Source organism: Ambystoma mexicanum, chromosome 8 (genome assembly GCF_040938575.1).
Source record: "Ambystoma mexicanum isolate Mex_15411 chromosome 8, UKY_AmexF1_1, whole genome shotgun sequence".
NCBI lineage: Eukaryota > Metazoa > Chordata > Amphibia > Caudata > Ambystomatidae > Ambystoma > Ambystoma mexicanum.
Genome location: NC_090929.1, coordinates 1,465,278,525 through 1,465,303,774, shown reverse-complemented (window position 1 = coordinate 1,465,303,774; position 25,250 = coordinate 1,465,278,525). Strand labels below are relative to the sequence as shown.

Sequence of the window (25,250 nt, the reverse complement as noted above, 5' to 3'; positions counted from 1 at the left end):
TTTCTGGTCCCAGAGGGGACAGCCAAAGATCATAGATATCGACGTGCAGCGGTGCGGTACACCGCAGAGGTACTCATGGGCCCCCTGCTTGCAAAGTCCTGCGTTTAACTGAGGATTTACAGTCATGGCCAAGATAGAGACACAGGGCATTTGGACCCTCTGCTGAAGCTGGACACATTTTTCAGTGGGGGGCACGGAGGAGACCCAGATGAGCACGAGGACCACAGGCTCCCTTTATTCTTCAATCTATACATGAGAAGCCTCTGCAAGCTTTTAGAACACATCGGCGTGTTTTTCACAAATGACACTGATGACGCTAATTTTGCAACTAAAGAGCGACTAAACCACGTGCAAAAATAACAGAGGTGTACCACATTATAGAGAATTGGATGCAACCTCATTGGATGTGCCTAAATAACACAAAAACCAAACTCATGATTTTTGGTACGCAACAGGCTAGAGCGAACCTGGGGACAGAATACAAGACTTTCACCATCATAGAGGCCAAAATCCCGGTGATGACCCAAGTTAAAACGCTTGGGATGATGGTGGAAGCATCAGTAGGAATGAAGTCTCAGGTTAACTATATACAGAAAAACAACGCTTACTATTTGCGTCTCCTGAGAGCCATAAGACCATTTATCAAAGAAGTAAATGCTGCGACCATTGCAAAAGCCATTATATTGTCGCGCCTTGACTATGGGAATGCGCTACTGCTGGGAGCCACAAATGGGGATATACAAAAGTGCCAAGTTATGGAAAATGATGCAGTGCGCATACTAAAGTGCATTAAAAATAGAGAGCATGTAACAACAGGGAGAAGAGCCCTACAGTGGCTAAGAGTGGAGGAAAGAGTAAAATTCAAGGCCATGACGATAATCCATAGGTGCATATATGGAGAGGCCCCAAGCTATTTTAAGAAACAATTCTCTCTTTATACACCTCAAAGATGCCTAAGATCAGCAGACAGGGGCACCTTAACTATCCCTCGTGCTAACTGAGAACTCGTGCGAGGGAAATCTTTCCCAATCAAGGGAGCACAAGTTTGGAACAAGCTGCCTATGCCATTACAGCAAGAAGGGCATTACCTAAAGTTCAGGAAATTGCTGAAAACATTCTTGTTCCAATGACATTGTTTCAGACCTAGTTAAACAGAAAGTAGTCTCATGCAATTTTGATCTCCTCCTGATTTCCCCGTGCCCTGATGCCTGCAGGCTTTCGGCGCGTTAGAAGCACGTACATAAAATACATAACATAACATGGGTCAGTGAAATGCTGTGTGCAGGTGCACAACAGAGGGGCAAATTGCTTCAGGAGCAGTTACTGGACGATTCCATCACAAGTAGCGGGCCTGGTCCAGGACTGGTGGTAGGCCGGAGGGGTCTCCGCATTGTAGACTCTGGGGATGCAGCCCTGACGGAGCGCAGGAGAAGGAAGACAAAGAGAAGGGGTGAGACACCGGAAGAAATAAGCAGAGAGGTGACAAATAAACCCAGAGTGGATCTGGCCATCAAGGGCGGAGGGTGAGCGCCCTGCTTCATTTTTGGGGTGAACAGGATCCCACGTAAGGGATCAGATAGGGGAACCCAGGGGAGGAGGTTAGGAGGAAGGTTATTGAACCAGTCAGGTGATAAGAATAGGCACAACCCTTCTGGAGTGGTTACTGGGACCACAGGACACTAACACAGGGGGTCTAATGTCAAAGGGCAAAGGGAAAGCATCATCGGCTAAGCAGAAACCTCCCCAGAGAAGGCTAGCAGGTGGTACACCGAGATACTTGGGGCAAGAAGTGCAGCAACACAGCGTTGAGGGAGCAGAGGGACACGATGTAGAACCGCAGGGTGAACAGGCGGAACCCGATCTCAATATGGCAATCCAAAAAGAAGACCTGCAACAATGCTTTAAGGAATTTAAGGACACTGTTATGGAAACATTCCAGACCCAATTCGCTCTGATAAAAACAGAATTGAAGCAATCTATAAAGGAATTGAGAGTGGGTGTGGCTAAGTTAGAGGAGAGAGCGGACACCACGGAAAGGACCCTGCAAGAAATGGCGGACGACACAAAGAAAAATTATTAACTCTTGAAGCACCTCTGCCAGCTATCACAAAATCTCGTATTGCAATGTGAGGATTTGGATAATCACTCGAAGAGACCGAATACCTGCATCAAGAACCTGCGTGAGACGGTCGAGGACAAAGATCTCAACGAACAGCAACTCTTTGCTGACCTTCTGGATGGACATCAGGAGGGGACTGTACAACTGGATAGGATCCATCATGTGGGGCCCCGGAGGAGTGACCCAGGGTCTAGGACATTCTCACAGCAGCAATCTCATATGCCCAAAAGGAACAGATTCTGGAGGCGGGGCAAACATCGCAGCCCATGAGTCAATGGAATGGACGTACAACTATACCAAGCTCTGGCCCAAAACACCCTGCAAAAGAGAACAGCAATGGCCCAGTGGTGAGATTTCTTGCTCAAAAGAATGTGAGATGGATTCCAAGATGGTGGCTAGCTAGGGAGGACGTGTTGATACGCGCTACGTTCCCCTGCGAAGCACATAACTGAAGCGAGCAAAACAAAGGTGTTTATAGAGAGCCCCCATTCATGCCCAGGGCGTTCTGGATCGTGGTACCTTAGTGAGTGAAGTGAAGGCTCACAACTGAGCTCCAGCCCAGCACCAGGCAGCGTCGGACTACGGAGTGGAGTCTCGCCCCATACACCGTCGACCCACTCTAACTGCTGAGGGTGCACAGAGGCGACTGGGAGAAGGGAAATCAGCACAACGATACCGGACGGGTACAGCAGGGCAGCGGATCACTGCGGTGGAGAAGGAACACCCTCCCACCCCCGACGCTCAGGGCAGATCCTCCGGCCCTCTGGAAGAATATTGCAACTATCCTAAAGACGTTGAAGGCTGCCGGGGGCGAAGCGGATCTGCAGGAAATGAGGAGCCAGGTGATCGAGAAGCGGACAGAACGCCCCTGCAGCAACAAGCACGCAGAATCAGCACAGGTCGGACCGGACATATTATGGGCCCTCTCCTTAACAGTGAAAAGAGCAGCTGCTCTCACTGACCGGACGGGGTCACAGAGAGATCACAGGAGCTCCAAGCATCTAGGGAGGATAGGTCAGGTGCAACGTGCTCGCCTTGGAAGCAAGCCGACACGGAGCAACAGAGGTTCGATCCCCGGGTCTGCGCTTAGAAACCTCTGGCTATTAAGCGCATTATGAATAACCTATCATATCATGTCATGCTAACATCCAGGTAAATCCTTGGTAGTAACTCACTCCCTCCTGGGCACAAAACCCTCCCTCAAGCGCCCGAGCCCCTGTAGAGACTAGAAGCACGGACAACCCCCCCCAGGCACGGACCCTCTGGGTCGCCCCCACATAGTATGGGAGGACAGATCACTTGTCTGCGCCCAAGGCTACGTGCCCCCCAAGCAAGATACGCTGCACGTCAAGGCCCTGAAAAGGACACAGATCTAGGGAGGAGGGACGTGGGCCCAGGGCGACATCGGCAGTTAAGACTCATCAAGTCCACACTGGCCACCCAGGCACAACTCTGCAGCCCTGGGTGAAGGGGAACAATATAGGCTCTGTGTCCCCGGCTCGGCCCCCACTGCTCTGCACACAGACTACAAGCGCATATTCGACAGTGAACGACTAAGTGCTGGGACGGAACAAGGGGCCATTCCAACACAACCTGAACCTCGAGAGTGCAACTAATGTCGGGAAACAAAGGTAAAGCAGCAGCAGGGCAAAAGCAACCCCCAATTCCCACCCGGGACAGCACTATTCAGCATTGCTGGTCCAGAGAACCTGAAGCAGGGGATCCCTCAAGTAAAGCACAAGATCTGTCGACCATACAAAAGGGGATCCTAGCACCACAAACCCTAAAATGGCTGCTTCAAAAGAGGACATGGAAGCCTGTTTTCAGGATTTTCAAAATAAGATGATGCAAGCCTTCCAAACGCAATGCGCAACTTTCATGGGGGAAATAAAACAGTCCATGGCGGATATGAGGAAAGACATTTCGGATATAGGAGAACAAAACGATAATATGGAAAGGGCCCTGCAGGAGGTAGTGGAGGACAGTCGTTCCATCGATATTGCCCTTGAGGATCTGGCAAGGCCAACATAGAACCTCGAGCTGCAATGTGAGGACCTGGAAAAAAGGTCCTGCAGATCTAATATTTGCAAAAGGAACCTCCTGAAATCAGTGGCGGACGCAGACTTGAGGATGACGATCAATCAAATTTTTGAAGACCTGCTGGACAAGGAGCAAACCGGTGATGTCTCGATAGACAGGGTCCATAGAAGAGGCAGAAATCTGGTGCCAGAACTAGGGACGTGGTGGCAGCAATGGCTAGATACCCGCATAAGGAAGCGATCCTCTGTGCAGCCCTACCGGCGGAACCCATACAATACAATAGCCCATTCCACCCTCTTCAAAAGAAAGGAAATGGGGCCAATCCTGAGAAATTTGCAAGACAACCAGGTCAAATATAAATTGACCTTCCCCTTTGGGCTGTTATTTCGATGGGATGGCAGACAGCACAGGGTCACTACTTTACAGGAGGGACTACAGATTCTCCATCTTGAGGATGAGGAGGATGACACAGAGACAAGGAGATTGCTGCAAGGCTTGCAACGTCCGAAGCCGTGGGAATGGTCGCATTTACACTCCTGCTGCGGGTCCCGCAACATTTAACTCACCAGAAAAACCACCCCGGGACTGAAGAACATTCGTAACTGGCTATGGGGCACGGCCAGGTATTCATGACAACCGTTTAGCCCACTAACAAGTCACCTCAGCATGTCAGGGGACGGGGTGAGCGAGAGACCACATGCTTGGAATCACAATAGAAGCCTTAGTGTGTCCCATCAGTTGGCCCTGGGTAGTAAGGCGGGTTCATCCCCTACACGCACGGTGTGGGAGACACTTAGGAAATGAGACCCGCACCAGGGCGAGGGGGAGGGGAGCCATGGGGAGGGGAAGGTAGTGCTGTGGGGAGTTGGGGTGGGGGGAAAGGGCTCAAGTTGGGGAAGGGCCCTTACACTAAACCGATCCAGGGTCTCCCAACACTGCATAGATAGACCAACCCTTAAGTATACTTAATTTGCTCTCTCTGAACATACAGGGGCTGAACACCTTGTGAAGCGTAAAAAGCTGGAAAGGTTATTAGCACATCACACTCCGGATATCATAGCCTTACAGTAAACCCATATCCTAAAGTCTGACTCCCACCACCTGAAATTAAGATGATTCCAGCTGATCTTACAGTCAAGGGCAAAGTTGGTGGGGGGCAGTGGGGTACTGATTGTGATCAAAGTAGGGTTAGCCGTCCAGATCATGTCCACAAAAACAGACGAGGAGGGAAGATACTTGTTTTTAGTATTACAAATAGACATGCATGTCCTCACACTCGCCACAGTCTATGCTCCCGTAGTTCCAGGATGTTGATATGGAGGTCCTTCTCCTGTGGCAGCTACAGGCCTCCGGCGTGCAGACGTCTGGTGTGGGCTCAACAACCTTCCAGGGAAGCGTCTGTGGTGACCGTCTCCTGGAATGGAGGGTTCTGAAACCCCATGCTGCTGGCGAAGTTGGAGAGGACGCCCCACCACATTATCGCCCGGCAGAACTTGTCGTCGAGCAGAATCTTGTCTGCAAAGCTTCTGGACACCTGTATCCAGCGAGCGTCCAGAAACTCCTGAAGAGGTCTCATTTGCAATCTGCAGAGTCGGATGAGGTAGATGCAGGATGACATGCTGAGCAACGACGTGATGGTTCGTACTGTGGCCACCTTCATCGACAACTGCCACTGCACCTTCCCTTGAATGGCCACTACTCTCTCCTCTGAGGGTGACACCAGACACGACACTGTATTGAGACTGGCTCCTAGGAACAGCGCGTTCTGCGATGGTGTCAAGCAGGACTTTGGATAGGTGATGGAGAATCCCAGATCTGCCAGCAACTTGACGGTCATCTCGGTGTGTCGACGGCCAGCTCCCACGAGCAGGCCCAGATGAGCCAGTCGCCGAGGTAAGGGTACACGTGTATCCCCCGCAGATGTAGATTGGCCGCCACTGGTGCCAGGCATTTTATGAACCCTCTGGAAGCCGACTTCAATCAGAAAGGTAGGGCCTTGAACTGGTAGTGCTGGCCGTGCACTACGAAACACAGAAACTTTTGATGTTTCTTGTGAATGGGGACATGGAAATAGGAGTCCTCCAGGTCCAGCGACGTCAAAAAGTCTACTTCCTCCAGTTGGTTGTGCATGTGTTGCAACGTGACCATCCTGAACTTTTGGAACTTTAAATATTTGCTGAGACGCTGTAGGTCTAGGATGGGCCTGCCTACTGCTATCTTCTTTCTGGCCAAAATGTATCTGGAATAGACCCTGGGCCGCTGGGAAACTAACTATCTCCCCCTTTCATAGCATGGCCTGCACCTCTTCCAGGAGCTGAGGAATGTGCTGCTCCTGACGTGACACCGGAGGGATATGCAGACACCTGCGTTGAAACTCCAGAGTGTCTCCTTGGGCAAGAGTGTCCAGCACCCATCTGTCAGTGGTGATCTTCTTCCACTCGCTGAAGAACCTAGTCAGCTGGCCGCCCACCGGGGTGCATGTGTAGGGGCCAAATGCCCCGGCCGGTTCAGGCCTGTTTCGGAGCCAGCGTCCTGCCCTGCAGCGACAGCAACGCTGTCCTCCACTACCATAGGCCTGAAAACGGTCTCTGTAGGCTTCCTGAGTCGTGGATCTGGAAGGTTGGCGGTATGACGAGGAGAAACATTTGGAAGACCTGCTCGACTTTCCCCTGGAGGAGCGGAAAGATGAGCGCTGCTGTTGTAGAGTGCCCAAGAAACGGGCCATCTCTATATCTGTCTTGATGGCCTGGAGGGAAAAGTCGACGATCTTCCCAAACAAGTTCTCTCCATCAAAGGGCATGTCCAACACCTTCGCCTGGACTTCCTGCCGGAAATTCCTACCCTTCATCCAGCCTTGTCGACAAAGGCAGACACCGTTCCCCCATCTGCTGGAACCCTGTGTCGACAACGTCCAAGGCCACAATAATAGCGTGATCAGACGCAACTTCCCCCTCCTGGAAAAGAGTGATTGCCTCCATCCTCTTATTGTCTGGGAGGAACTGCAGAATAGGGCCTAGCTTGTACCACAGCTCCCTGTCGTGCCTGGCCTGAAACGCCAGTGCGTTGGCCACCTTGATAGTGGACGCTGCGTTGTAAATCACCTTCCTTCCCACATAGTCCATCATCTTCCCCTCGCTGTCCGGAGGGACCGAAGACGACGGGGATGGGTTACCACTGCGGCTGCCGATACCATCAAATCGGGAGATAGTGGCAACCTCAGGCACTTGGGTGCAGAGTCCGGCAACCAATACTTCTCCAGGCTATCCCATTTAGTGGGAGCCATGCAAGGGTTCTTCATTAGGGTCAGGCCCTCTTCCCACACATTGCCTAGAAGGGGAACCGCTATGATTGTCTGCCTCCTGGTCTAGCGCCTCTTTGGACACAAGCTGACAAAGCTCAGAGGCTCTGGCGAGCATGGAGTGGAACGACCCCACCGCATCTGGTGGGGACGCACTAGGCAAATGCGGAGACCCGCGGCGAGAATATCCCTGTCATCTGCGGTCATGGCCGTATCCGTACCGGTGTCTGGGTCTACTGGGGGAGATGGTGACTGACGCAGATGTGGAGGCTGAAATGGGGGCGTCGGATGACGCTTCCTTTTCTTAGCTGGAGGCTGAACGGGGGCTTTGGGGCCCACTGGAACCAGGCCCGGTGGCATCCTCTTCTGGATCTCAGACACGAAGGTATGAAGGGTCGACAGAATGTCTAGAGACACATCCCTCGGCTGAACTGGCGAGATCAGAAAACTAGGCCCTGCGCCGTCTCCACCGTCATCCCCATCGTCCTCTTCTTCCACGTCCTCCTGGACCGTACGCAAGAACTCCTGGTCATCCGTGGACAAGACCTCCATGGGTTGAGCCACAGCCTGGGAGGGATGTTTCGGGGCCACCTCGCCATCCCCCCTTTTCTTTTTTCCTTCCCCCGGGGCTGGAACCAGGGTCTGACCTGGTTTCCCCCTTTCCTGCATGCCCGCAGACTTAAGTCACTGTGGCGGTCTCGTGCCTAGGGGGCAAGGATACTTTCTGTGTGACTGGGGCTACCTTCACAGGGTCAGCTCCCTTAGCCGTCGAGATAGCAGCTGCCACCACCTCTATCGTCGATGATGCCTCAGCCAGCGCCAACTGTGCCGGCTTATACATTTCGGCCTTCTTTTCCTCCATCCGCGGTTTCTCTGACTTCTCCCGCAGTTTAGCTGGGGTGGATGATTTCCTTTTTGAGGAGGCGCTCGAAAGCCAGCTCGCAATGGAATCAGAGGGTGGCGTTGATCGTGTCCTATTCACCTTGGGACTCGCATCTGCTGCAACACCAGTGCACTTGCAGTTCTTAGCCTTGTCTTTGGCCCCCACGGATAGACTGGCCGGTCCTCAGTGAAGCATGACCCTGCTCAGAGCACGGGCCAGAGGCCTTAACGTTAAGCTATGCCACCAGTCTACTGTGCCTGTCCTTCATCGTGTTCTTGGAGAACCCCAGGCATATCTCACACTCCACCTCCTTATGGTCCGGGTGCAGACAGTAGAGGCATTGTAGGTGCTTCTCTTCCACAAACACGTTCCGCAACTCCCATTTGGTGGAGGGCTTAAGAGGGACAGTCCCTCAGTCTCCTTCGTCATGGTCGGAGGGCGCAAAGTAGGCCCAATGGCCTTCTTGAAACTTTGACGATCTTTGCCATTGAGAGGCACTGAAATTCACCGACAACAGAGCCCCGCAGTTTGCAGATGGAGGAAATAGCACAAAGGCTTTTTTTTAAACAAAAATAGAACCTTTTTCCGTTGAAAACATTAAAAAATGTAGAAGTAGCTCGCAGAGAAAAACTCGAGGACTCCTAACACTGAAGCGTGCAGTAAAAATCTGAAGATGGCTGCCAGGGAGAGGACTATCATTGCATAGGGCAATATGACCCAGAGGACAGTGATTGGTTTAAAGGAGAAATACCATTTGTAAGTGAAACTGTTTTTCTTTTACCAAGGATCCGGTAAGGAACTCATGGTGGCAACAGTAAAGACAGACACACGTGATCACAGTTCAAAGGTGTTTATTAAACTGCATAAATGGGTGAGAAGAATGCCTGATCTAAACCTAAATCTAAGATCGGAGCATGCTACGAGCATCAAATAATAATTAGGCAGTCCTAGTGGCGTCTTGTCAAATAAAAAGGGTCTATACTGAAAAAAAGAACTATTGCCAAACCTTACTGCTAAATTACAAAAATAGTGTGGGATAATGTTCACCTGAAAAGAAAAGAAGTGTTCACAAAATGATAAGTCAGAATGGTACAACTATGGTCTCCATTCCCCATATTTTTAGCATGGGACAAGGCAGGACTCTCGAGCACAGCACACTCCTGGTCTTGTCCAGCACGAGTTTCCAAATTATCAGGGCCTAAGGTGGCCGAGTCTCTTTTACACAAAGTCTCTTGCCTCAGAGGACATGGTGTGCTATAAACAACAAAACAAAAAGTTCCTTTCAGTCACGGATCCCCCTCAACCGGGCTCAATCCTTTTGCAACACTGTCCTCCCTCAGTCGAGTTCACTAGGGCCTTTCGCTCCCAATATTATCACCTGTAGTATTCGAGAGTCTCAATGTCTTTTGAAACAACTGGTTACCATGGACAGCCCTCAGCCCGATTCACACTGATCAATTTAACACAGTACACTTAGTTGCAGCCCCTTGCTGGATTCACTTCCCTTACATTTTCCCAGCCCCCAGTCATGCTTTCTCATAGCCCCAAGTCAGGCTTCACACGCTTGTCAACTTAATACAGTTCACTATTCGCACAGCGTTTCCCTCAGACGGGTTCACATGCCTCTTAGCACAATGTCAAAACTTTGGTAAATAGCCAAGGATTCCAGCCCCCAGTCAGGCTTTCTCTTAGCCCCCAGTCAGATTTCACGCATTCACCATTCGCATTGCGTTTCCCTCAGCCGGGTTCACGCGCCTATTTCACAATGTCATCACTTTGGTAAGGGGTTCATATGATATGATATCATAGTTTATTTATATAGCGCCTATACACAATGTGTTTCAAAGCGCTTCAAGGCAAGGGAGGGAACAAGGGAAAATACAATGACATTCTTACAGGCCATGAACACTAAGGATGTGAAATTAACTATTGTACTCGGCCTGATGACATTTATTTCAGATAGTGCAAGAGCTAAGACATAGATAAGGAAGGGAGGGGAGAGTGGGGAGGAAATGGAAACTGACAGGCGACTACCGTGCTAGGCCTGACAACATATCTAGTAGAGCCGGAGAAAAACAAAAGGTGAGGGAGAGGAGTGCAGAAAGGGAGGGGAGGAACAAAACAAGCGACTACCGTACTAGGCCTGACAATGTTTCAGATAGTGCTGGAGGGAGGGGGGTGGGAACAGTAGGGAGATGGAGGAGCGACAGACAAGGTGCTATCATACTAAGTCCATGGACAATACTGATAGAGTAAGTGTGTAGAAGAAAGTAAGGGGAGGAGGGGAGGAGATAGGAAAAGAGAGAGCAGAGGAGAGAACAGAGAGTAAGCAGTCAAAAAGAGTGGAGAAGCAAGAGGGGAGAGCGAATACAACTGCAGAAGTCAGTAGTAACACATAATGTTACAAGCCAGGATACAAGATGAAGATGGGAACAGCATGATTCTGGGTCACCATGAGTACAAGATGCAAAGGAAGTCCAGCATGAGAGTTGAGAAAGGGTAACGCACTGTGAATCAATGAAGTTCATAAAAATAAAATCCAGCATTGGCCACAAGACGGTGATGGTGAAACCAGAATGTAGCAGGACAGACTACTGTGTGCGGGAAGGGGGGGGGCACAAGGGAACAACACAGGGGGGACCAGAGAGGGTGAGGATGGCCTGTGGGGACAGAGGGTGTAAACACATGTTGGTGCATGCTTACCTGCTGTCTTAGCAGCGGTTTGGGTCCTGGATCCTCCTGGTCCGAACAGGTCCAAACAGGAATTGCCCTTTTCTTTGACTGCCCTTCGCTTTGGACGCCTCGGTGAGAGACGCCCTTGATCTAAGAGTGAAGAGCAGCAAGGAAGAGGCAGGGCTAAGAAGGTGGGTGGTGCTTAGGCCAGGTGACCTAGATCCACTTACACCGGCACCCCAGCTGCAAAGGAAAAGAGGCTGGAGGGCTCCTTAAGTAGGGAAAAGAGCGGCAAGCAGGAAGGCACCAGGTGGGCGCGGCTTGCTAAGTGGTGAAAAAGAGTGGCAAGCAGGAAGGTACCAGGTGGGCGGGGCTTGCTAAGTGGTGAAAAAGAGCGGCAACCAGGAAGGCAACAGGAGGGCGGGGCTTAGGACAGGTGACCTAGATCCACTTGCACCAGCTCCCCAGCTGTTAGGGACTTTCGATTGTGCAAGTGATTTTGGCTCGACCATTGTATGACCACCTTACCTCAGCTTTTTCTCTGGCCTCTGTGTACTATGATATGCACAAGAAAAAGGGGACCAGTTAGTCTTTTGAATGAGCACCCATGTGGCGCCAGACACTCTGCAGCTGGTCTTTTCTGGGTTTTTAAAAGTTCAGTAGCACACCAGTTCTTTGTTCATGTTATGTTGCCATTTGCAACCTTTGCTCAACACCACCGGGTTTACTGTCGGTTCTCCCTCTGACTCTCCGGCTGTGCTGAACTCCTTGTTCTTTCTTGTCTCTTAAGTCAAGGACGATACCATGGTAGCAAGCACGTCTCTCTGCCTTGGTTATCAGCGCGGGTGGGTCCCGTGCACCGTTGACATCTGTTATACCCCCACATCATCTCTAGTTCCCGGTCTTACGATTCTACTGAGGCTTTGTTGGTTTGGGTCGAAAAGGGCAAGGGCACTTCCCTCCTTGTAGTCCTTTCAGGTCATGCCGCCTTTCTCCTCCTTTTGAACTGCCGTCCTGGACTAGCTGTGCCTTTGTGTGTTTTGCCTTGCACGAAGAGTGCTCTCGTGCTCTGCCTTTTATCCCTGTGGGGAAGGGACAGGGCCGTCAGGTGTGCGTAGTTATTGTCAAGTGCCAGACTCTGCCTGACCCTTGTGTTGGGACAAGTCAGGTAAGCAGCTCTGGTATTAGTCTGTTGTCTGTCACAGTAGGTGTGCCTAGTTATTGTCAAGTGCCTGACTCTGCCTGACCCTTGTGTTGGGACAAGTCAGGTAAACAGCTCTGGTATTAGTCTGTTGTCTGTCACAGTGTAAGAAAGTTTTGTGTTGGAAAAGGGGGGTTAGAACTTGTCAATATCCTATGGGGTAGGATGGGGAAAATGTGTTGGGGTACCGCGTCTCACCCAACGGTCTCCCACCTCCCGAGGGCCCCTCATCCAGGTGATGCTCCTGAACTGGTCCACCCCCAGGAACTGGATCCAATAGCGATGACTGTGTCCTGGCCACCTGGATGACAGATCCCCCGGGACTAGTAAGTGAGACACCATCAGGTTTCTCACAGTTCCCAGCCTGACAATGGGGAATATTCATGAGCATGTGAATCCATGCCAGACCCCATGCTTGAGAACCGTCATTAACAGTCCTGCGAACCATTGCACCCATGAACAGAAACTCACTGTGTCTCTGCAACAGGAGCACTGTCACCAAAATCCAGGGTCGCGAAAGCATCGCAAATGTTATGAAGGAAACGGGGGAAGGACTAAGTAGGGATTTTAAAGCGTCCTGCCACTGTGGCACTAGCCAGATGGAAAAATCAAGATCAGATTGGCCCCCAAGAACAGATGAACAACGAGCCAATGAGAAGGGGTGGGACTGACCACCACAGAAAGTGAGGGGTATAAATCCCCTGCGGAAGGAGTACTCGTGTGAGGTCAGGTGGACCAAGAGACCCGGCGGAGGAAGGACAGTGGAGCAGAGAGTTGAGAAGACTGTGGTGGAGATTGTTGTAGGTGAGGTGTTGGCTGAGAGAGAGTTGTACATGTGTATACGAGTGTGTGAATGGTTATTGGAAGGTGTGAGTGGGGGTTAGAGAGTAAAAGGAGAAGTTAGTGAGAATAAGGAGAAGTTAGTGAGAATAAGAAGACTGAATGAGAAAGTGTAAAAGGTGAATGAAAGTGGGAGGGGGAGAGTAGAGAAGAGAAGAAAGAGGAGGGAAGAGGAGAGTGGATAGCAGAGTGCAGAAGAGACTTGCGAGTAGAGTAGAGAGGAGAGTAGAAGAAAAGGGGAGAGTGAAGCGCAGAGGGGGAGAAAACCAGGGGGGAGAGAGGAGAAGTAGGTAGCGTTTGTGTGACCAGCAGAGGCACAGAAGGCAGGAGTAGAGAGGAAAAGGAGAGGAAAGGAGGGAGCAGATAGGCAAGAGAGGGGAAAAAGTGAGGAACAGAACATCAGGCACAGAAACACAAGAGGGTGGTAGGGCCAAGTGAGAGGAACTGGGCATTTGAAAAGGCACTGATCCTGATGAGCACCATATCCCAGGAAAGTGTTAGGATAGGTCCACCTAAGGAAAATCCCAGAGGGAGTAAGGCCATCACCCTAGTCAGAATTACAGATAGTAGGAGCAAGTTGGAGAATAAGCAAACATGGGCTAGGGGGGTGGGAAGCCCACGGGAGACTAGAGAGGGATGGCCCTTAGTGTGCCACATTTCCTTTGCATGCCAACAAGTTTCTGAATTATTTGAATTTAACAAAATAAAAACCTTTAAACCATCCTTTGACTCTGGGTAGTCATAGTGCCACATGTGACAAAATAGTCTACGGATTTGTAATGCTTTCCCGCATGCATATTATGCTTATGCCCATTTGCAACGTATAAATGGACAAATGTTTTATATTGTCGGTCTAATTTCCATAGTATCATTTATTAATGTCGCAGAAGGCACAAGAATCAATCCAAACCGCAGAGGCGGTTCAAGAGTTTTTATTGATATTTTTGTGGGCCACAGAGCCGTTCCTGTCTCTCTCATCTTATGTAGCACCTCCTACCAGGACCAGGTTAGTATATACTGACCGTTTCACTCCCTCTGTCTAATATCTGTCTTATCCTAGAGAGTATGACTTAAAGGCAGGTGTGCCTTCTCTAGATAAACTCTCTCAGGGACCTTCCTAACATTCCCTACTCTATCCGGTTGTTATTGTTTTACGGGGATTAGGGAATTGTGCATTACAGCCACACTGTTGGATTCAGTCCCCCTTCTATTACCGTCTCTGTCTCCTCTTCTAATCTTCCTGTTCTCTACCCACTTCTTCTCACTCCTCCCTCCAATATTCCGTCCCTCTGATGTGTTCCACTCCTTTTAGGCCCTGCTTCCACCCTTTGATGCTACTCCTCCCTCCACAACACTAGCGCTCCCTCCTTCACACTACCACTCCCTTCTCCACACCACTTTCTCCTCCAACCACTAACCAACCACCCTTACACCCGTCCCATACACTTCACATTCACTCCTTACACTTTCTAACCACACTAACACGCACAGTCATACTGCAGAACCACTTCCACTCACTAGCCAATACCTCACCTGCTCCTGAAAAACTCCTCCACACTTCGCCGTTCCTTTCTTCCACTTGCTGGTCTCTTGGTCATACACCTCCTCCTCCTCGGACCTCATCCAAATAACCCACACGACCTGCTTTCCATTTCCTTATGTGCCCCCTTCTTCTGATGGTTCTCTCTCCCTGCCCAATCTGGCTCAGTCTTCCCCACCCGGAGGGTGTACAGAAATGAAAAATCATAAATAGTGGGTTAAACCCTGCCCACTTTTGCCACACAGATCTGCCGCTGAATAGCAATGGTGGCCCAGGAAGGTAATGGTTCATGTTTATGTGAGCGGTTTCAGATGCCCCCGAGCTAAGTGCCATGGGCAATAGGTGGCGTTTCTCCCCTCTTGGCTCCCTGATGGTGTAGGGGGCTTACGGGTCATTGTGTGGGACTGCCGTTGTCCCTCGGCAGCCTCGCTAGGTCCTCCTGTATGCTGCAGGGCTGCGGGAGGTGGATTCTCTATGCTGCTCTCACGCTCTCTGATATGGATCACAGAAGCCTGGTGCACACATCCGCTGGGTTCTTGCGGCTTCGCTTTCTCTTTGTGGGTTTCCCTCTCTTAGCAGCTGGTCACGGATGCGAATAATCGGTGATCCAGTTTTTGCTTTATCATTAATGCAGGGCAGAGGACCTGGATTCACACATTGATGTTTCTTCTTGGTTTCCTGCTCGGATGTGTTACTAAATGAAACAGAGAAACGGCGGCAATCGTCTTGTGTTTGAGGCATGGCTTGAGACAAGGGTGTACTCTGGAAATACATGCTAGCACTACAGATGGGGACATGCATTGGGGCCCTCTTAACTGCCACTGTCCACCGAGTGGGTAGGACTAGGTCTGGATTTCTCCCAGATAGGGGTTGCTGTCCTCTCTTGACAAGGACAGTGTACTGGCCTTAGCACATTAGGCATTGACAACAGCATCTCACCTATAGCCATTACTAACTAAAAACGAACCTTCCAGACTCCCACCTTAACCAACATAAAAGTCCTCCACGCCACTTCTATATACACCACTGTTACACTGAAACACTCCATGTCATACAACCTTGAGCACATCCTCAAAGCACACTACATACAAACATGAACCCATCTACAACAACTCACACTTAGCAACAAACATATCCGCCTCTCGGTATATTCAAGTTGTGTCTTACTAGACAATGGGCCGTCAAAACCACTGAAATGCTTATTGGCACACAGAGTCTAGTTCATTCGGTTCTGCACGCATCAACACAACAGCAACAGTTAACTTGCTCTCCTCCTGACTTTGCAACTCACTGATCTCTTTCAGATCTCCAGGCTTCAGGGGGCCATGAAAAGAGCAGAGGTCGTGCTCTATAATACTTAATAAAATGACAAACTAGGTCATCTTAGGTGGATTGGTAATTCCCCCTTTCATCGCTCAGCATAAATCGAGAAAACAATCGCCTATTAAAGAGGATTCGTTGGCATTCTTGGTTCTCAAAAGTAGTCAAGAACAATCCCCGAGGATTGGATGTCATTTAGGAGGATAATCCACAAGATTAGCCAAGATCTGACAGGAAACATCTTGTTTAGTAACTTCAACATAGGCCTGGCTGATAGTGTAGCGGATTAGGCTTTGCTTAAGAAAAGCAGTTGGAACAAATTAGGTCATACTTCTTTCTTTGTGTACCCGACAAATACAAAATGATGAACAATGCTTTTGAAAAACATCTGAACAGAAGTGACTGTCATTTCAATAATTTACTGACATTTTGACAATTGAAGGTAAAGTACTGTTGAAGATTGAGCAACTATATGACACACTGTAAAACTGAGATAAGTCGAAACACGTGATGTAAAACAATGCCCACTCACAGAAACGAAACCTTTTTTTATCACTATGTGGGAACATTTCTTGCTAGATGGTACTGAATGTCAGTTCAGTATTACACCATTATAAAGGCACATCTTATCTCTTTAAAACCACCATCTTTAATCAGGGCCTGAGGAAGGGCAATGGATATAAAGGACTACGAAGGAGCTCTTCTACGCCTCCATGATTGGCTCTAGCATGGACATATCCAGGTTAAATGATTCATAGCGTTACATGTCTCGGTCAATTAAGACGTAAGTGGGTTGCAAGAGTAAACTTTGTTCAGGGCATCAATGGATATTCTGAACTAGAAGGCTTATCACGAGCTTGGTGGTGACCGTAAATTCCCCTCACAAAACAGATGTGCCTAAATATGTACCAAGACTGCCCATTTGGTGCTTCCCAGCATAGATGACCACTACACATAAGCAGACACACCACACATGTTCGAAGGCCGTTGAGGCATCTGTTCATTCTGGAAGATTGTTCCAGCCTTTCATGGGAGCAAATAACGTGAGAAATCTGCTAAATGAGATGGGTTGAGTGCATGATCGTCTCTGCCGAGTGCGGGAAAGGATTGGAATGGTCTTGCAAGAGGCTAACCTACTCGATATGGTATTGGTTAGGTTCTTCTGTGCGGTCATTCCGCTGACCCCAAAATGAGCCTGCAACTGTCAAGTATGCTCAATGCACAGAGAATGAAAAGTCTTCAAGGGAGTGACTTTGAACTGGAAAAACGTCCACTGTGGTGCAGCTCCAAGTTGTAAGGCTGGAGCAGGGAATCAACTCACCCTGCGAATACGATGTTTATAAATAGCATGGGGTCCAGCTAGCGATCCTCTAATATTCTGTAGCTTTATAGGTCATGTTATCCAGCGTTTGCCATATTGTGCAATTAGGAGGACTGGAGGGTTTAATTTTTAGGGTGTGCACGATGTTCTTGGCTCCCTAGTTACTTCCCGTATGTGATGTCACTTTAATGTATTCATAATTCCAAAATGAAGAGTCACACTGCATAATGACCTCACTCATGAGTGACAAAAATAAAGCTATTAAAACCCTGAGGAATATAACCGGTACAATTTTAAACAATTGGAAGACGGTTGATACATAGTATACTACACCCCCAAAAAATAACACAAATCATTCGACGTTAGATCATACAAACTTTTAGAAAAAGTTGAGAGTTTCGGTGGACAGTGAGTGACCTGCGTGACTGAGTGACAATACGAGCACGGCCTCGAGGGAGGTCACATGCGAAGCTGCCACCCGCTCCATGCCCACAGCGGGTGCTATTGTCCAAAGCAGCGCCTTATGCGAACATAGTCAGGCGCTGGAGCCCATATGGACACGAACTGCGGTAGACATTCTAGATTACAACCCCAATGGTGGGAATGAAGCAGATATACCCGATGAAAAGTGGAAAACAGAAGGTAGCGTTTGCATTTCAAAACTAACACCAATCGCGGGTTGCCTCAAAGATCACAGTGAAAAGGCAAAATGCCGGCAAAGGCTGCTCCGCACTTCCCCGTGGGATGGGAAAAAGAGAAAATGTTTCACCTGGAGGCTTCCCTTACCACATTAAATTAGCATCCGGCTGTGGCCTTTCAAAAGGCGTCTGATAACCGATTCGTTGATTGACAGTTGTGTCTGGACCAGCACTTTGCTGTCAAGGCAGGTCGAGCCCTGCGGTATGAGAGTCTGTATTGGTCAGTACAGGTTGCTTGCTACCTGACTTTTTGCATACTGTACAATGCGGATAACTTTGTGTGTGTGCAGTTTCCTTGTCATTTTTTGACTGCTGCAGCGTGCACGTCGGGTTTCCGGTCCGCGGTGTCAATTTTGTCCAAGCATTTGGTAATCTGCCGGGAGAATGGCGTGTCATGGAATAATTCATTAAATGTTCTGTGCGCTTTTCCCTTTAGAATGGAGGATCATCTTTCATTAAGGGGCGAGTAAACCCATTAGCCCTTGTCTGTCAGTGACATGTCCAAAGAGGCCCCACGTCCTTTTCTGATGCACATTCGGGCCCCTTTGTTAATGAAGATTTCTGAAGGCCAGCGACATTGCAATGGAGGCCACCGAGCCTCAGATCTTGATGTGACATGCAGCATGGACAGTGGCTAATCCCTTAATCCCTTCTTTCTCCTGGGCAGCTCCCAAAGAGTAATCCCATCAAAAATAACAATGGTCCCTGAAGACTCCTCAAACAGAAGCCACAACAACCTAACTGATTTCTGAAAAGATGGCAAAGGGGGTGGGGGAGGATGGGCAACAGGGAGGTCACCCCGAGACACTTTTAAAGTGACAACCGTGCTAAAAAAAGGAGAGACAAAAAAAGACCATCTTCTTTTTTTAATGAAACTCATGGGAACAAGGCGCTCGGTGGGAGTCGCTTGCAGTGGCATTCTTTGCAGCCAGGCCCCGTGGCTGAGTGACAGCGTCGCACTGGTTGGCGCTTCCAGGGTGATGGGGCATGCAGGTGTAATATGAAGAAGGGTCGCACGGCCCACTCTGAGAGGAGCCCTCCACTCACGGCTTTGTCATCACTCACATTCTCACTTGGCTGCCTTGCACTTCATTCCTTGGGCTGTCAGTCTGCAAAGGCGGCGTTACAGATCTGTTGGGTGTCTTCTGGTAGCACTGCTGGGTCACCAAGACACACAACTGCATAGAGCCCCAGTCATGCAGTTCAAGCCACATATCGTAAGAAAAAGCTATGCTTAATTTTCATCAACTCCATTCTTCAGAGTGGAATCAATTATGCACTTTTCAAACTAGAGTGATGCTATAAAAAACTTGATCACACACCCTTGCTGAAGCAAGCCATCACAATAATCTATTCCTACTCAGTCTCATATTTAGGAGGCATTATTAGTGTTTGAAGTCGTCTAAACTCTTCTATGTTAATCACATGTATCACTATGTGGCGAGAGCAGAAATAAGTCAGTGGATAGGTTATTAACTGTGGACTGACATTTTCATTCCAGTTTCCCCACCCCATTTACAAAAGAAAGTGGTGCAGTTGAAGGTCGCACAGGGGCGTTGCGGCTCATGCGCCCCAGCACTAGGTTTCCTTTTTATAATCAATGCTGCCCTGAATCAGTTCCAGTGCTGCCCTCGAAGGACAGAATGCCCCCTAGGTTTGGAGGAAAGGGATGGGACATTGGAGTATTTACAGTTTGAACAAAACAAGGTAAAACCCTGGAGTGAGACGTTTAAATTACAAGACTGGCATTTTAAATTCCAGGCAGAGCAGAATTAAAAGGGTTTTTGTTTAATTTCAGAAGTGTTCAAAGGTGGGATCCAAAAAGATACCATAAATCATCACTGGAAAACACAACATAAAGATGAGTTATTCTAGCAGTCTGAGCGCTTTCAAGGCTGCATTATGTATTGAAGAGAGCACGACTCACAGATACTACCTACACTGACAATAGCAGCCCTTTTACATCATATGATAGTAACGTGGCCCAGCGAGTTAACTGCTCATCTCAGTCATCGGTGTTCTACCCGGAGTCACAGATTCAAACCCTGGATGGGTCGAGTTGGCCCTTCGGCATTCCAAAGGTGATCATTTGTACCATAAAGCTGGGTAATAATACCAAGTGATAGAGGCGATGTACTACTTCGAACACATAGAGACATGCAACATCTGCATTAAAGCCTGTACGTAATATTGGTATTACAGTTCAACTGTGACATACAAATGTAACTGCAACATATTTAGAAAACGACATCACTACACTTACTGCGTTACATTTGACTCATGATGTCAAAATTCCGGCAGCCGGAGGCAGATCACTGTGCGAATATTTGCTTTAAGCGACCTGCTACAAAAGCAAAGCAACTGCTACTTTTCAGAGTCTTCTTTGGAACTCATTTTCGCTGACAAGTCGCAGGTATTAGTTGATAAATAAGGAGTCATTTATGGTGGTATGGATATTCAGGGTACCGGTGCGATGATGCTGAACCATATAGTGCTTTTATCTTTTGCATCAGAACAAACAAGAGATCAAGTATTGAAGGGGAAGATGGTGCTACCATGCATTACACTAAATCAAATACCCCCTACTGAACCTTTTAAAGATATTGCATGTCACATCAGAGTTCCATGACCTGACAAAGGCACAAGGCGTCTATTTGGTCACAGAACTACTCTGTGACTTGCAATATCTTTATAATTTACGGCAGGAGGTCCTTTATCCTACATATAATTGATGCACAGTTGACTGTGTGTGATTCCTCATATTACCAAAATAAAAAGTCACTCAAATTGAACTTGTTCTGTTGCAATTATCCATTTTCCAAAAGAGCACTGTAGTTGGAATAGCTTTCAATGTCAAGTTTTAGATAAGCAGCATTTTACACAGTTGTCAAGATATATGTCAGAGTGATGGGCCTTTGAGATGGAACGGTCGTTTGAGTGGGGTGGGTATCAAAGTGGAGATGGGTCTTGGTGCCGGGATTATAAAGATCTGAGGGGTTGATCTTGAAGAAGCGAAGGGGAAGGCCTTAGGCGATAGATGAGCATCAGAGGGTGGAATGGGCTTTGTGGAAGGGATAGGCATTGGGTTGGGGATAGGCCTTATGCCAAGGATGGGTCTGACATGAGGTGGGGAGATATGCCTAAGAATAAGGTTTCTAAGGTTAACTATGTGTTTCGTGAAAAAGTGCCCTGCGTGCATAATGACGTTTGCAATATAATCTGCTAGTTGTGATCCCATTACTTACTGATAAGAGTATTCTTACCTGTAAATTATATGTGGGGTATATCACCCCCACTACCGTATAAGGATATTTCAGGTCACTTAGAAGTTTTGTGAACAGAGGAAGCAAGCTGGAAGCAGCGCTGCTTTGCAAGGTCATGGAACTCCAAGATGACTTGCAATATACTTTTGCCTTAGGGTAAAGAGTATTTTATTACTTGTAAAATATGACTGCACCGCCATCCCTTTAAATACTTTGGTTGGTCTCTTGCCTACTCTAATGCAAGAGAACTTCCAGTTGTTGGTGCGTGCAAATAATGCAGCTTTAATATGATTCAAAAGCTTTTGTTTAAAGCAGTTTAATATAATGCGTTTAAAAGCCGTTAAAGTGAAGATGTCGTTTTCCTATTACAGGTAAGTAGTGATGTCATTATTTAAGGCTTTGATATTGAAGGCCGCCAAGTATTTCCATGTCTACTATTGCTATGACATGATTATCCTTATACCAATAATGACAACATTCAAGTCCGTGCGATTTACTTGTGGTTGGTTCCATTATATCATGTCTTCAATAACAGATGTTAGCACATTAAGTTGCAAGTCTGGGTTCTATATTTAATAGGACAGCCCTGCTAGTACAAACCGTTTTCAGACACGGCAGTCCAGCCCCAGTGATACAGCTCTTTCAGAAGACTACTGCAAACCTTCGGAATGGGGCGAAAGGTCAATATCCCTGAAGTATTCAATGTGCGGATTCCTAACAAAATCAGAACATGCGTTCGCTTGGGAGATCCGGCTCATGTTTGCATACGCAAGCCCTCTACTGTTCTACCCCCCGGATGGGGCACAGCCTGATCTCAGCGGGGGAGGAGGACTGGAGGGGGGGCAGTAGACGAATCGCTGATGTCGGTGCTCCCGTCGCATACTCTGCGTTAGGATCAGAGGGCATATAGGTTTTCATGTGCACCCTAAGGATCTACGGCCTTAATCCCCTTGTTTATTTAACCAACTCCCACACGCGTGCCTTGCTCAGTGGCGCACATTTGCCTGTTGCAATTAAAGCCGAGTCCAACGTGTGTCAGTGCGTGCTTCATTCGCTGAACTAGGGCAGGGGTCTGCAACACTTGGTTCTCCAGATTTTGGACTATAACTCCCATGATCCCACATCACTGACTCCACTGGCTAGGGCTGATGGTAGTTGTAGCCCAAAACATCTGAAGAGCCAAAAGGTGTAGACCCTTTTAGGGAATGCTAGAGGTAGCAACTTCTTTCTAGTCCATGTGCCGGTTAGAAAAACATTAAACTTGGTTTACAACCGGTGCGTTTACCGACCCCGTTCACTAAGCTTTCAAAAAAGTAAGTGTGCTTTTTAGCCTTGGATAGTGTTAGTACGTGGGTGTTTGTACCCGCTGTAAGGTACTATTAATGACCTTACTGCAGCTTTGAGTAAGCATTCGCCTTCGATCGCGGGAGGGCTGACTCAGTCCTTCATCCTTCCTTGATACCTGAGTTTGGCAATGTATTATATTGTGATATCAATTAACGCGGACAGCTGAGGTTTGACGCATGATTATATAATTGAAGTATTTTGCTTAACCAGTGCAGTTCTCCTCAGCATTGTTTTTGCAACAGATGTTCTCATTTTTCAGAAGTTGCAAAGCAACATACATGTACAGTCAAAGCAGTAAAACGGATCATTGCCAGTGCTGGTCCATTAAAGGAAACATCCTTCGGCCAAATTACCAAGGGGACATGGTATTTAACTATAAGCGAGTGGGGGCGGGGCAGGGCCGGCGGTCACCCTCATGGCTTTTCACTTCAGTTCATAATCACTTAAGCGTATATCTGCAATGCTTCCCGCTCCCAAACCTGAGCCGAAAAAGGACAACTTGGTAAAGAGAAAGGGCATTGTGACTAAAGGGCAAGAACTTTGTTTTGAAACTGGCAAAATAAGATTTTAATATTTCAATTAGCTGCTTGCCAGCACAAAATAGCTTTTCTATCAAAATCAGACTCAACTCGCACTTTCATACCCCAGTGGATAAGATAATTACTATCAATTTTGAATTCGTTTTTAAAATTATGATTATGTATAAAAAATGTATAAGTAACAGATTATTATGGATTTCTTTTCCCCTGATTAGTTTATGTACAACAAATATTAAGTTATATTATTGGAGTTTATATGTGACTCGCTGCCATGTGCATAGTCTCTATCTGCTCTGGCAGATGATGTGAAAGGAGGGGGTGGGTTAGGTTAGTGGGGAGAGAGGGGAAAATACAAGACAGCTTTGCTGTTGTGTTGATGCATGCAAACCGACAGTAGCCCGAGCTCTGCATGCAGGTCAGTTTCTAGGTGTTCTGTCTGTGTCGAGGGCATAAAGGCTTTCTGAACAAAGGGGAGCTGCAAGGGCCTGTGGCGTGGTGCTAACATGCATTGGCTGGGATGTGGTACGTACATTGTTTAAAGAGGTGCTGCGATCTGACGTGTGTCTGCTGGAAGGGTGCTCAATTGCCCTGTGTGAGTGGCTTAGTAAGTATGCACATTGGAACCTTTAAAACAGCCAACTGAGTCCTTTTAAGTGACATCTCGTATCTATAATGCCACACAGAACCCGAGGTGGAATATATCCTCCAATAGTTATTCATTTTCAATGTCATGTTGTGTATGCACCGCCTCACTTCCACTACCCTTGGTGATGTCCCCATGGATTAGCAGTGTAGAGGGGAAGCATGAAGGAAAAGAGAAAATTATGAAGAGCACCTATTTTCCTTGAACCTGTCCCTTAAAAGAAAAGAAAATACTTGATATTCCTGCCATCCTCGTTTGCATCACTCCTCAAAGGGGAAAACGTACATGCCAATCTGTTACCTTCTTCATGTTCACCCCCTCCACGTAAGGCATAACAATACCTGGTTTCCAGCCACTCGCTGCAACTCCCTTGTGTGAGCCCTTCAATCCTTTACAGTAGTCAACAAATACATGACATCATAAGTGCCCCAGGCATACTGCAGATTGCGGCTCAGGCTTTGTGGGTGCAATTAGTCTTTTCTGTTTTTCTAAGGCCCGAGGAGACACAGGGGTCAAAGGACATGCCATATTCCACTGCTGTGATCTCATAGTAGCGGAGCACACCATTAAGACATAGGATCTGCTGTTAATGTCTTCCTATCAATGCAGGAATGGAGTTAGACCCTGACGCGATAATAACAACTGGTTATTTATAACGGACTTAATATGATAAGATATGATAGGTTATTTATAACACACTTAATACCCAGAGGTTTCTAAGCGCGGACCCGGGGATCGAACCTGTGTTGCTCCGTGTCGTCTTGCTTCCAAGACGAGCACGTTGCCCCCGAGTTATCCTCCTGAGACTATCCAGAGGTTTCTAAGCCAGACCCGGGGATCGAACCTGTGTTGCTCCACATCTTTCTTCAAGGCAAGCGTGTTGCCCCTGATTTGCTTGTCTGAGAACCCTTCCAGGAAGATCCATGTTATTGCATGGGATATCAGCGCCAAATGTAGCAGCTAGCCCTGCTATTCTTTGCCCGCATATGATGGACTGAAATTTAGTCCATCTTCTGTGTTTGTGAGACCAAGGACAGTAAAGCTTTTGTCTCCATGCAGCAGGTTAGGCAGCTCTGATAGTTGGGCTGCTCGGATGGTTAGGCTGCTCGGATGGTTGATCCATGGCTACAGCATGAGCACCTGACTGTGCTCCACAAAGTCCCACCCGCAGCAAAAGTCATATTTCGCGCCTTGAAACACTTGTGTATAGACGCGTTATAAATGCCATATCATATAATATCACAGCCATGTACACTGTGAAGGAGCTGGTGGAAGAGGTGTGATCTCACACTAGGAGCTGCAGCCTCACTGGCTGCCCCAGACTAGAGTTCAGAGAACACCACGTGCCAGAAAACGGTCCAGACAGAGCCACACAAAGTGCCAGGCTCATATGTCCCTCACCTACTGACTAGTAATGGGGCATGTATGCAGAGGGGTGCATCACTGTGCACTGTGGGGGAGGAGATGAAAGTATGGGTGGGCTGAGACTTGCATCCCTTTTCATTGAGCTGGGGATGCGTGTGGA

The 25,250-nt window shown here is 48.1% G+C and overlaps 1 protein-coding gene across 6 annotated transcripts in view; it reads right to left on the bottom strand.

Moving 5' to 3' along the window:
• The window catches only part of POLL (DNA polymerase lambda), an 810,864-nt gene that overhangs the window by 73,116 nt on the left and 712,498 nt on the right, over nucleotides 1–25,250 (bottom strand). The gene's annotated exons all lie outside the window — the stretch shown is intronic.